Genomic DNA, 14008 nt, shown 5'->3' on the forward strand with positions numbered 1-14008 from the left:
CATGCTTGATTTTACAAGTCGGATGATGCGCAAATGCCTGGCAAGAAAAAAGACCTGAATTCAAGATGTTTGCTTGTCTTGCCTTTTTTGCAAGGCTATCAGCAATCTTGCCTTGTTTAGTTCCCAAAAAGTTTTGCAAAAAAATTCAGATTCAATTGCACAGTTTGTCTGTAATTTGCGAGATGAATCTTTTGAGCCTAATTAGATCATGATTGGATAATATTTGTCAAATATAAATGAAAGTGCTATAGTGTCTATTTTGCAAAAAAAGAAAAATGAACTAAACAAGGCCTTGCCTCTATGAATCTTACAGTAACGTGTGTTAGATGTATAGGATGTGTATGTGTTTCTGTGTTTTCTCTCCACTTGGAGGACCTTCTTGCATATGTACACTGTATACACTTGCCCCTTTGGGCCTCAATACAATCCGGGTGGTCATTCTCTAACATGGTATCAAAGCGCTAGGTTTTCTTACCTTCAGACCAATTCTGCGTCCGTACACCGCGCCGCCAGCGCGACTTCGCGCCGGCCGCCTGCTCGCGCCGGCCGCTGCCCGCTCGCGCGGCTCGCGACTTCGCGTCGGCCGTCTGCTCGCGCGCGTCCTCTCGCGCCGCCCGCCGCCCGCTAGCGTCCCCTCACGCCGGCCGACGTCCGCGCGCGCGCACGTCCGGCCCCTCCTCGCCGCCCGCTCGCGCCGGCCGACGTCCGCGCGCGCGCGTCCGGCCCCTCCTCGGCCTCTCCCTTCGCTCGCACGAGTGCACGCGCCGGCCATCTCCCAGGCCGGCTTCCTCTCGTGAACCCTATGCCTGCCCGATTCCTTCCTTAGGGCCGGCTCCCTCTTCCTCTGTTTCCAAAAAAAACAGAGGCTTCCATGGCATCTCTTGGGCGCCCTGGTGCTATTCCCGTCCCAAAGTGTACGGTTATTTTCAACGGCACAAATTGGGGTGACTTTGTTTTTCATATGGAGGTGCACATGGATGGACAACTACTGTGGAGCTACCTTACGGGAGATCGGGTCTGTCCTCCATGTCCTACTCTTCCCGCAGCGCTCACATATCCGCCCAATGCTGATGATGAGGCCAAGACTGCTTTACTTGATGCCTTTGAGGCTCAGATGGAGAGCTATCAGTCTGATCTTGGTCTCTATGAGACTTGGCTGCGTGAGGAAAAATCTGCCAAGGCCATATTACTTGCAAGCATGGAGATTGATCTTGCTCGGTCCCTCAGAGGTCTCGCTACTTCACACCTCATGTGGGATCACCTTCGTCGCACTTATGAGATCCGTAACGAGGCTATGTACCTTGCCGTTGTTGAGGAGGCTCAATCACTTCGTCAGCTTGACTCTATAGTTGAGGACTTCCACCGTCAGATGACAGATGTTTGGCATCGCCTGGACAACTTGGGTGCAGAGTTCTGTGGTGGTGGAACTTGTCGGTGTTGTGACCGCCACCGGGAGCAGAGAGACACCCTTCGCCTTCACGAGTTTCTCTCTCGCCTTCGCCCTGAGTTTGAGACTATTCGGGCACAGCTTCTGACTCGTCGTCCACGCCCATCGCTTTCAGAGGCGATGCCTGAGCTGCGAGCTGAGGAGACACGTCTTCGAGCTGGGAGTGTCAGTCGTGTTCCAGCACAACCCTCTGTCCTGGCAGCCACACCTCCACAGGCCTCCTCGCCTCCATCTCAGCTCTCTCCTGTGGTGGCGGGGGCACCATCTGGTATTCAGTGTGGCTACTGCAAGCTCTATGGTCATGAGGAAAAGGATTGTCGCAAGAAGCAGCGTGACCGGTCGGGGCGTCGTGACCGACGCTCTTCACAGGGCCCCTCCCAGAGCACTCGTTCCGTGTCTGCCGCGGAACAGGAGGTTCTTGCTATGTTTCGTCGCCTTACTACGGCAGCTCAGGCATCTGCTTCTGGGACTACCGCTCAGTCTGCTTCTGCTTCTGGGACTACTGCTCAGGCTTCTAGTTCCGCTCCTCCTCCACCAGGTACATCATCCCCATGGTTCCTTGATTCTGGTGCATCTTTTCATATGACACCCCATTCTACACACTTGTCCTCTGTGGTTTCCCTTGATCCTCCTATTTCTGTTCGCACCGCAGATGGTCCTTCCCTTCCTGTCGCTGGGAGAGGTGTTCTTTCCACATCTTCTTTTGAAGTTCCTACTGTTTCACATGTTCCAAAACTTACTATGCAATTGTTATCTGCGGGTCAAATCACTGATCATGGCTGCCGCATAATCCTTGAGTCTGATTCTTGTTGTGTTCAAGACCTCCGTACGGGCCTTTTGGTGGGAACTGGGCCTAGGCGTCAGGACTCACAACGCCTATGGGAGCTTGATTGGTTGCGTCTTCCGTCACCTGTTTTGACTCTTTCATCACCCAGTTCACCAGCCTCCGCGTCTGCCACATCGTCTTCTACTTTTGCACAGTGGCATCGTCGTCTTGGTCACCTTTCTGGCTCGCGGCTGTCCACTCTTGTTGGTAGTGGTGTCTTAGGTCCTGTGTCTGGTGATACTGCTCTTCATTGTATGGGTTGTAAACTTGGCAAACAGTTGCAACTCCCTTATCCTTCTAGTGAGTCCAAGTCTCAGAGACCTTTTGATCTTGTTCACTCTGATGTATGGGGTCCTGCCCCTTTTGTTTCAAAAGGGGGTCAATCATATTATGTTATATTCGTTGATGACTATTCAAGATTTACCTGGCTTTATTTGATGTCCTCTCGTGGTCAATTTCTTTCTATTTACCAGCAATTTGCCACCATGATCCGCACTCAGTATAACTCTTTTATTCGTGTTTTTCGTGCGGACTCTGCTGGTGAGTATATTTCTACTGCTCATCGCTCCTATCTTGCTGAGCAGGGTACTCTTGCCCAATTTTCATGTCCTGGCGCTCATGCTCAAAATGGTGTTGCCGAGCGCAAGCATCGTCATATTCTTGAGACTGCTCGTGCTCTCTTGATTTCTTCTGCGCTTGCTCCACATTTCTGGGCTGAGGCTATTTCTACGGCTGTTTTTCTTATCAACCGCCAACCCTCTACTGTTTTCCAGGGTTGCACACCATATGAGCGTCTTTTTGGCACCCCACCTTCCTATAGCCATCTTCGTTGCTTTGGATGTGTTTGCTACGTCCTTCTTCCACCTCGTGAGCGCACCAAAGTCACTGCTCAATCCGTTGAGTGCGTTTTTCTTGGGTATAGTACGGAACACAAGGGTTATCGCTGCTATGACCCTGTTGCTCGTCGGATGAGAATTTCTCGGTATGTCACCTTCGATGAGTCTCGAACATTTTATCCTCGTCCTTCCTCTGGTCCTTCAAGTGCCGCTAAGGACCTCTCATTCCTTACTTTACCTGAGTGGTATCTACCGTTGCCATCTCCATCCTCTTCGCCATCTTCTCATCCTTCTTCACATCCTCCACCTCCTCCACCTCTGTCGCCTTCCTCACCTTCTCCACCTCCTTCAGCTTCACCATCTCCTCCCTCTCCGGCCCCATCCTTCGTGGGTCCATCTCGTGAGATCACTCACTACTACTCTCGTCGTTCGCGACTAGTGCCACTACTTGACTCTTCTCCATCTGTCCTTGGACCTCTTCCTGAGTCTCTTCCTCGCTACGCTCTTCATGATCGCAGCACCCTTCGACCACCTGATCGTTTGGGTTTCACTGCTGCTGTTTTGGCTGAGCCCACCACCTATGGGGAGGCTGCAGCTCATCAGGAGTGGCAGCATGCCATGGCTGAGGAGATTGCTGCCCTAGAGCGTACCGGTACTTGGGATCTTGTTCCTTTACCTCCTCATGTCACTCCCATCACATGCAAGTGGGTGTACAAGGCTAAGACTCGCTCTGATGGCTCTCTTGAGCGCTACAAGGCTCGTCTTGTGGCACGGGGTTTCCAACAGGAGTATTGTATTGACTATGAGGAGACCTTTGCTCCTGTTGCTCATATGACTACTGTTCGGACTCTTCTAGCTGTTGCAGCTGTCCGTCAGTGGTCGATTTCTCAATTGGATGTCAAGAATGCCTTTCTAAATGGTGAGCTCCGAGAGGAAGTCTATATGCAGCCACCCCCCGGCTATTCTGTTCCTGATGGCCTTGTTTGTCGGCTGCGTCGTTCCCTCTATGGTCTCAAGCAAGCTCCTCGAGCTTGGTTGAGTGTTTTTCCTCTGTTGTCATCAATGCTGGCTTCAAGCCTAGTGACCACGACCCTGCTCTTTTTGTTCACATTTCTCCTCGTGGTTGCACACTCCTTCTCTATGTTGATGACATGATTGTGACGGGTGATGATTCTCAGTATATTGCTTTTGTGAAGCAGCGTCTCAATGAAAAATTTTTGATGTATGATTTGGGTCCTCTTCGTTATTTCCTTGGTCTTGAGGTCACCTCCACCCCTGGTGGTATCTTCCTCTCTCAGGAAAAGTACACTCAGGAACTCATTTCACGTGCTGCTCTCACTGATCATCGCACTGCTGATACTCCTATGGAACTTGGTGTTCACTTAAAACCCATTGATGGTGCACCACTTGCTGATCCCACTCGCTATTGTCAGCTTGTTGGGAGCCTTGTTTATCTTGGGATCACCCGTCCTGACATTACTCACTCTGTCCACATCTTGAGTCAGTTTGTCTTAGCTCCTACCCAGCTTCACTATGCTCACCTCCTTCGTGTTCTACGATATCTTCGTGGAACTACCTCTCGGCGCCTTCTCTTTCCTCGCTCTAGTTCTCTTCAGCTTCAGGCATACTCTGATTGCCTGGAAAACCAAGAAGCAGACTGCGGTTTCCCGCTCCAGTGCTGAGGCTGAGTTACGTGCTATGGCGACTGCGACTACAGAGGTGACTTGGCTACGATGGCTTCTTGAGGACCTTGGTGTGACCGTCACTGCACCCACTCCTCTCTCCTTTGATAGCACTGGTGCACTCAGTATTGCTCGGGACCCCGTCAAGCATGAACTCACCAAACATATTGGCGTCGATGCTTTCTACATGAGATCGCAGGTGAATGACCAGGTTGTGTCCCTCCACCATGTGCCTTCAGAAGTTCAGCTGGCGGATTTCTTCACCAAGGCACAAACTCGGGCCCAACATAGATTTCTTCTCTCCAAACTCAGTGTTGTAGATCCACCATGAGTTTGAGGGGGGGGGGGTGTTAGATGTATAAGATGTGTATGTGTTTCTGTGTTTTCTCTCCACTTGGAGGACCTTCTTGCATATGTACACTGTATACACTTGCCCCTTTGGGCCTCAATACAATCCGGTTGGTCATTCTCTAACACCGTGTAGCCTTTTGCTTGGATAATGTCCTATATTTCCGCAATGATTGGAATGTCCAGGATGAGTGCGTGGTGATCCAGCAAGAACAGCGGAAGCTAGTACTTGGTTGTCAGTGAACAGAGTTGTATCTTGCAGATTGAGAGTTGTAGCTAGCTTTGCAACAAAAAGGAGGGCCTGAGCTTCAGCCTCCAATGGCTCCAGGACCCGTGGAATTGCTACCTACAAAAAAAGAAATATGGGAGGTACTTCTAACAGGTCAGGTGAGAATACAGACTCCAATCCCTGTTTGGTTTGTTGCAGTAGGATTTTGAGAATCAACAAAGGCATCATAAAAAAAATCTTAGGAGCCTCCTGAGCCTATTTTCTCAGGATAGCAGCATGTGTAATAGATTGAGGCATAGCGTTGTCTCCAATTGCTATATTGTATGTCGTATCAGCAGCTTTTGCCTCATGCAAAACCCTTGTAACCATCCAATTGGATTTGTTAAATCTATGATCATTGCGAGTTTTCCATAAACACCACATAATGGAGAATATCATACCTGTAGTAGTTTGAGACAGTCTCTGCTGTAATATGGTAGTAATTTGGGAGTGGAGACTGACATGTTTGTGGTAAGGCATGGCCAATGGGCGAAGCAAACCAGACCGCCCGAGCAAAGCTGCAGCCAAAAAATAAAATGGTTGTCATCTTCAGCCCTCCCGCATCGAGAGCATTCGTCTTCGACCTCTGGAATAATCCTATGAATCCTGCAAGCTGTCCTAAGTGCAACTCTAAGAAGTCTCTAGGCAAAAATTTTGACCTGTGGCTGAATTGTTTTATCCGCCCAAACATGCATGTGAATTTGCAACACCTGCATAGGAATGTTAGAAGGTGGGTTGTTTGGTGCCTTCTCGGTCACTAGCATTTTTTGTAGGCACTTTTGGAGGAGCACATGCCATTAGAGGTTGGCTTCCAACACAAAATATCAAGCTCATCTCCCATCATTAGATGAATCTGCAAAAGGACCTGCAAAGTTTGTTAACCAAAGAGAGCTATATTTTATTTTCATCGCACTTTTTTACAATTTGGAAGCCAGATATCTGAAACTTTGTCTGGAATTTGATATTCCGATTGTTCTAAATTTAAGCGATCATGTATTTCCCTCCAAATAGAACACCATGGTTGGTTCCAAATAGATGTATTTCCTTTGACAAACTGAAAGGTGATATTGTTCTTAAGGTGGTGCCCAATGTTTAGCATAGAAGACCCAAAGATAGATTTTAGGTCTTGTTTAGATCTAAAAAGTTTTTGGATTTTGACACTATAGCACTTTCGTTTTTATTTGATAAACATTGTCCAATCATAGAGTAACTAGACTTAAAAGATTCGTCTCGTGATTTATAGGCAAACTATGTAATTAGTTTTTGTTTTCATCTATATTTAATATTTCATGCATATGCCGCAAGATTCGATGTGACGAGAAATCTTGAAAAGTTTTAGATTTTTGGGTAAACTAAACAAGGCCTAAGAACATAAGAAGGTGCAGTCCACTGAGTGTGTGTGAGAGAGAAGAAAAGTGAGATGACACAAGCTGCTGATTGCTGAGCTGACCCATGCCGTCATCGCGAGTGCCCCAAAAACATTTTGTCCCATCACATCAAATATTTGGACATATACATAAAGCATTAAATATAGATTAATAAATAACTAATTACATAATTTGTATGTATTTTGCGAGACCTATAAATATACTACAGTATCCAAAAACTTTTCTTTTCACGAATTAAACGAGGAATTGTTTGCCCGTGCGCCGTGCCCTGCCACCATGAACCAGAGAAATCACAGCGTTATGCTTAAAACTACAGGCATGATACAATGCGTTTTCTTTTTTTTTTTGTCATTTGTGCCTTATCACAGGCCTTGCCGTGCTCTGCAATGTCGGCCAGTTCCCAGCAAGATATTTCTGGCTGGGAATTCGCCAACACCAACAAAAATACATGAGTATCCTAAATCCTTAAAGAAAAAACATATGCACGTACGGGTTCTTGTCATGATGCAAGAAGAGGGGCATGTGCAGATGTGCTTCTCAACTTTCTCAGTTTGCACACTGCAGAGTATCTTTCCGCTTTGAATATGATGGTCCAAATTGGAATTTCCGGTTCACGTGACACGGTTACGGGGATCAAAGTCAGGACCATGCTTGCTTGCCGTCGTCATACTCTCTCTCTCTCTTACACCAACGGTTTGATTGCACAAAACATATTCCCTCTATCCTAGAAAGATGTCCATTTGGCATTTAAAAAATATCCCGCAAAGAGAGTTGTTTTAGACCATGGTTCAGGCCTCGTTCGTTTGCTCTGGATTCAATACTGGAGCAGATTCGTTCCAGCCCAGGAATGAGTGGATATCTGCTTGTCACTCATTCCCTGTCTGTATGTATTCCCTGCCTGTATTTATTCCTTACTTCAACCATATGTTGTTCAGTTTGCTAGGATCCAAAACCGACATTGCTTGGGGCACTAACAGCATATACCAGTTCTGGATATACCAGTTCTGGATACGTGATTGTTTTGGAGTGTTGCAAATACATTTCATGAAATACATTGCAAATACATTATAGCAAAAACAAGCTCTCACACATTGCAACAAAATAAAATAAATAAATCTTCAATGTTTTGGAGTTCTTTATCTGCAAGTCTCTCATCATGCATATAGAGATAATGGGCACAGATAATGTGCAACCACATATAAAGACATGCTAGCTACTGTCAAAATTGGCAAAAGGTGCACCAAAAGACTGTCATGATCCACTCATGAAATTACAATCTTTTCAAATCCAAAGCATAATTTAACCAGTTGATAACTCATCTAAGCCTACTCATGTGTCCAGGCACTTTGTCCAATCCAATGTTTCTTGATCATTGCCTCCTCCCTGAAAATAACGAGAAGCTTTCTTTTACAAATTATTGAATAATTGAACAAAATTTGCTCACTATGTAGTCAACCAAAGCATAATGGTTTTTCTCCCTTAGTTACACTATTACTCATAAGAATTAGGAACGCAAGGGATATGCCAACAACTTCTGGATAGCATATATGAAGTAACTTTACTACTGCAGTCAATACTACTTCTCGGTAACTGGCTTCCAAAATAACAATGTTACCGGTTTGTTAATAACCAAATAACAACGGAACTGAGAAGAGACAAGAATGCACAAACATAAAGTATAACCATCACTTCAAATAATATTTTTTATAGACATTAACCGAACATGCAAGTTGGGGAGTCACATATGTGACTGACCAAAGCCTAAGGTTATGTGACTGACCAAGCCTAGAGAACTCAAAGTTTTGCAGTGACTAAAGGACTCTTGTAGTCAAATAGAAGAAAAACATCAAATTTTCAGCAGTTCAGTATACTAACCTGTTAGACCATCGCATTCTTGAGCCAAATCAAAGTTGCTTCCTGATCTAGTTCATATAGAAGCTAAATATTCTAGAGTACCTTCTGGAGTTGGTACCGGATCCCACGAAGGCGGAGGTTCACCTTCGCCAACTCTAAATGGTGGTGGAGAAATCTACAATTAACAAGAAAAAGTATTTGTTAAGCAAAAAACCACATCAAAAGACGAATGGTGCTGACATGCTCAGAGAACAGGAACGCAAGGATACGCCAAAAACTTTTGGATAGCACATGAATAAACAACTCAACATCACAATGCAAACATGGGTGTAGCAATCGAATGAAATTAGAAATAAAAGGAATTTGAAATAACTTGCATACATATGCACATATGAGCAAGATGGTTATAGTTATCAAAACAAAAGTATCAGTTTTAGGAACAAAATAAAGAACAGACAAACTAATTGTGTGCAGTCCATCTATTTCAGTTCTTGTGTGCAGTCCATCTATTTCAGTTCTGACAATCACCCTGAGGTATACCCTGTCAGTCATCACTTTGCAACAAACATCGTCAAGGATATACGTCTGGTAGGATAGCAAAAACAAACAAACTTGCACTTGTCATCGAAAGCACAATCAAGGCAAAACATGTACCCTCCGCAACCATCTCCGTACAAAATTAATTGTGCCATCTTAAAAAGTAGGATATACCGTGAAACATCCTTGTATGGCCCAAAACTATGAGTTCAGCGACTATCTGTTATAAGCTGATCACTAGTAGTACATCTGAACACTATGGATTCACTTGAATCATGAAATTAACTAAGGCCATCAGGATTTGAAGGCAAGAGGTTATTTTAGCCAAATACTGCTGCTTAGGGAAAACAACCTATGTTTACTTGTGAAGTGTTTGACAAAGAGCCTGTATATGTCAAAAGGAGAACAGGCAAGAGCAGATGCAACTAACATGCAGTAAATAACAATATATAGCATCCAGATAGACCATAGGACCCCAGAGTCCAGAAATCTCGGCTCTTTCTTTCGTTTGACTGATATTTTTATGGAGAACGCGCCTCCATGCCCTTTGTTTGCTCCACAGATGATACAACAATTATCTAAAAAACAGATGATACAGTAGGGCAGACAGGGTATACCTCAGGGTGAGAGGGAGAGAGGAAATATTTGATGGGCATGCAAATCGATTAGCTGAGTCTGTTGCTTCTGCAATTCAAGACAGTGGCTGCATCAATTCATCGACTTGTTTTATCTTTATCCTTTTCTCACTATGGAAATTTCATATGAATATACTAATTGCAATAGGAAGAAAGGAAACGATTACTAATGCAAATGGAAAGGCACAAGAAACAAGCATCCTATATACCAAGAAACATGCAGTCTTCCTCATTGACAACAGCTGCTACTTTCTAACACTAGTAGCTAGCTTTCCAGGTGCTACAACGAATATACTAGTAACTAATACATATGTATGCATACTATATACCAAGTATATTACTATGCCTAGAGCGGCTGCCCCTCGGACCACTAGGCACTGTTGAGCATGGAACCATTATTCAGAGTACCACTAGGCGCTGGTCACTCCACATCTGAATGCAAAAGCAATTTTTTGTTCTTTTCGCAAAGAAGGTCAGATAAATTGTATCGTGCTTCCCATCCCATCCAGGATCCACCGCCACCCTCAGCCACCGCACGCCCGTGCGTCCCAGACTTCAGATCCTGTGCCTCCCATGGCTGGGCCGCACGACGCCGGCGGCTGCGCGCCCCTCCCCCGCGCGGGAGGGCATAGTGGCCACGGCGGCGCCCCCATCCCCGGCACGCCCATCCAATGCTGCAGTCCAAGATCTAAGAACCCTAGAGGAGGGAGAGAGGACGAGGACGAAGTATAGAGCGAGTGAATCACCGGCGAGAAGGACGAGGAAGGAGAAGGGCGTCGCCCTGCAGTTGCCTCACGCTGCTCCGTGGTCGCCCCGTGCTACTCCATGGTCTCCTCGCGCCGCCTCGTCGTTGCTTCTGCTTGGGTCGCCGTCGCCTCTGCTCGACAGCTCGAGTCATCGCGTGCTCATGTGAGCTGGAATCGATCCAGAGGTCAGGAGGTCCGGTCCTATTCGGACCGGGCCGTTAAGAGAAGGAAAAGCCAGGGCAGTTTTGGTTCCAGCCCAATTTTGATTTCAGACCGGGCCGAAACGAACGCGCATTTTTATTTGCATCTGGATTGGAAACGGGCCGTAGTATTCCACCCGGAATGGGCCTGAAAACAGGCCAATCCGCCAGAAACGAACGAGGCCTCAAGAAGGTTGTAGGCCTACGGTCATTATCTCTGCATCCGCATCTTTCCACCCATCACCATGGTCGCACCCATCTTCCTCTTCTCTTCCGCATGTGGAGCTGAGGGTAAGGCCGCGGGCATCAAGGTGGAGCACGCCGGTGTCGGTGTGGATTGGAGCAGAGTAGGCCCCGCCAACTGCTCGGACAAGATCCACGTGTAGCCACCACCGAGATCCACGCCCAGTTATGCTCTTCCACCGCCATGGAGGCCGTGCCCCACTGCTCACTTATCGTTCCCCCTCTTTTCTTCCATCGGCGAGGAGATTGCACCCTCCATCCTCTTTTCTTGCACCGGCGTGGAGTCCATGAACCGCCTTCATCTTCTCCTCAAACAGCGTGGAGGTCGTGCCCTCGCTCCTTTTCTCCTACACCGGCGTAGAGGCTACATCCTGTCTTCATCTTCTCCTCCATCGGTGTGGAGGTCGCACGCTACCTCCTCTTCTCCTTTATCGGCGTGAAGGCCCCGCCTTCTTCTCCACCGACCCTATCACGCCAGATCCGTCGCTGGTGAGGTGAGCACGGGGCTCGATGAGGCAAGTGCCACATAGTTTGGTGCACGGCGGCGCGGTGGGCGTGGTTCTCAGGAATCTCGGCACATCGACACTCGTGATGGGGAACGGGGAAGAAAAGTGGAAATAGAAGTAGAGAATATAGAGGTATGCTGGTCTTTTGAGTTTCTCCTTGACTTATGTGTTGACTCCTAAAATGATCATCTTTTTATGACAGAGGAAGTATCACTACCGAAGAATCAAAATTTCTCGAGTGTCGCAGGCTTCCCCGAGTGCCAAAAATCGGGCACTCGGGGAAGCCAATCTTCCGCGAGTGTTGCACTCGGGGAAGAATTGCACTCGGGGAAGAGAGGCTTCCCCGAGTGCCGTAGACTACCTGCTCTCGGGAAAGAGCGACACTAGGGAAAAGCCCTCTTTCCCGAGTGCAACACTCGGGGAAGAGCCGCACTCGCGGAAGAAAAGTGTTATTTGACGGTCCAAATCAACGGTGCCATTTTAACTGAAAATGAAAAAAATCTTCCCGAGTACCAAAAATAACTCTCGGGGAAGGCGCTCTTCTTGAGTGCTATGACACGACTCTCGGGGAAAATGCTGACTTCCCCGAGTGCCGTGGGCTTGGCACTCGGGGAAGAGTCTCTTCCCCAAGAGCCAGGGAAGGCACTCGGAGAATAATTTTTTTTAGTTTATTTTGCTCTATTTTTTCCTGAGGCCTTCCCACATTATTTAAAACTTCTTATTCAAGTTTGGGAAAATTTAAACTTTTTTAGTATATTTTATTAGTTTTTTTCGTTTCATTGATTTTTTTTTGTAAACTTCAAATTTGAATTGCCGGTGCATTAAATAATGGAATTTCTTTATTCAAAAAATGATATTCATGATATTTGGTATATGTTAAGACCATATCCACAAGCTCAAATGAATTGTCTGCGGAAAAAGTGTTTTTAAAATATATAAAATCTATAAGAAGTCCAAAAATCAAGAAACCTGTCTGGGCGTCATGTTATTGCATGTAGAGGCTATGATAAAAAATTGAGAAGGTTTCGAACAAGTTGTGACGTCAGATATCTGAAACCCAGACATCTCTACTTTGATCACTTATGATCATATGCGGAGAGGTGCGGGTTTTAGGCATCTGACCTCGTAACTTGCTTGAAACCTTCTCAGGATGCCTCAACAAGTTTCGTGATTTTTGAACTTTGTTCGTATTTTATATAATTGAAAAACACTTTTACTATAAGTTGTTCATCATGTTACCGAAACAAGATGCCCGACATTTCATTTGAGTTTCTAGAAACGACCTTAATATACATCAAATATCATAAATATTATTTTTTGAATCAAAAAATTATATATTTCATGCACTTACAGTTCAAATTTGATGTATGAAAAAAAATTCAGCGAAACGAAAAAATTAACAAAATATAAAAAAAGTCAAAATTGTCCCAAATTTGAACAAGGAGTTTCAAATAATGTGGAAAAGGCCTCACCAAAAAATGGCGCAAAAAACAAAAAAAATTAATTTTCCCCGAGTGCCTTTAGTGACACTCAGGAAATAGACTCTTCCCCGAGTGCCACAACATGACACTCGGAGAAGAAATTTTAAAAAAAACCCAGCCCGACCCAAATAAGCCACCCACCAACACCCCCAACCCTATCTCTCCCTTCCCTCTCTCAGCCGCGCTGCCGCCGCGCTCGCCCCGCGCCCGCCGCCAGCCCTGCAACAATACATCCAAGTAGCCCTGTTCTCTATCTTTACATAAATAAAAAAAATAAATTGATTAATTGAGAATAATTATTAGCAACAATCATTAGCTATTATTATTAGCAACAATTAATAAGTAACAATTATTATCTACTATTATTAGCAACAATTATTAGCTATCATTATTAGCAATAATTGTGTTAGAAACGATTATTAGACATAATTAATAGTACCAATTATTATCTACTATTATTAGAAACAATTAATATTAGCAACAACTATTACTTTACCAATAACTATTCATGCCAACCACATTCCAATTTTATGAAACAAAAACAAAAAAGGAAACCCTAGATGTAGAATGCCTTTTCTCTCCATACATGAAACTACAATTAATCTCCATTAAAATCAAGCTATATCACCTAATTGATGGTGCAAGGTGATGTCTCTACCTATTCTACACTAATAGCATCAAAGATAAGCTCTAATTTGGTCAACACAAAGCTCAAGCTCCACGGAAGAGAGAGAAAATCAAAATGTAAATTGCTCACTAACCAACCAATAAAACTTGGATTAGAGGGTGGAAATAGCATTTTCTTACCTTAAACAAGCTCCCCACCAAAGAATTTAAGTTCAAAACCTCCTCCTTAATAGAGTGATTTTAGGGAGGTGTCTAAGGCCTCCCAAGTCTTTTTGTGCGAGTGGAAGTGAGTGGCTCGGGAAGAAAGAAGGGTGGGCTGACCACTTATAGATACAAACTACTATAGAGACGGCCAGTAACACCAGCCGCTCCTACCGTGCCTAG

At 45.4% G+C, this 14008-nt stretch overlaps 1 long non-coding RNA gene across 1 annotated transcript; it reads right to left on the bottom strand.

Moving 5' to 3' along the window:
* LOC110430214 lies at window positions 7887-10770 on the bottom strand. Its single transcript, XR_002447526.1, has 4 exons — window positions 10568-10770; window positions 9804-9870; window positions 8671-8824; window positions 7887-8178 (listed from the first exon to the last, which is right to left on the bottom strand). It is a non-coding gene; the product is annotated as an uncharacterized LOC110430214 (long non-coding RNA).

This window comes from Sorghum bicolor, chromosome 9 (assembly GCF_000003195.3).
Source record: "Sorghum bicolor cultivar BTx623 chromosome 9, Sorghum_bicolor_NCBIv3, whole genome shotgun sequence".
NCBI lineage: Eukaryota > Viridiplantae > Streptophyta > Magnoliopsida > Poales > Poaceae > Sorghum > Sorghum bicolor.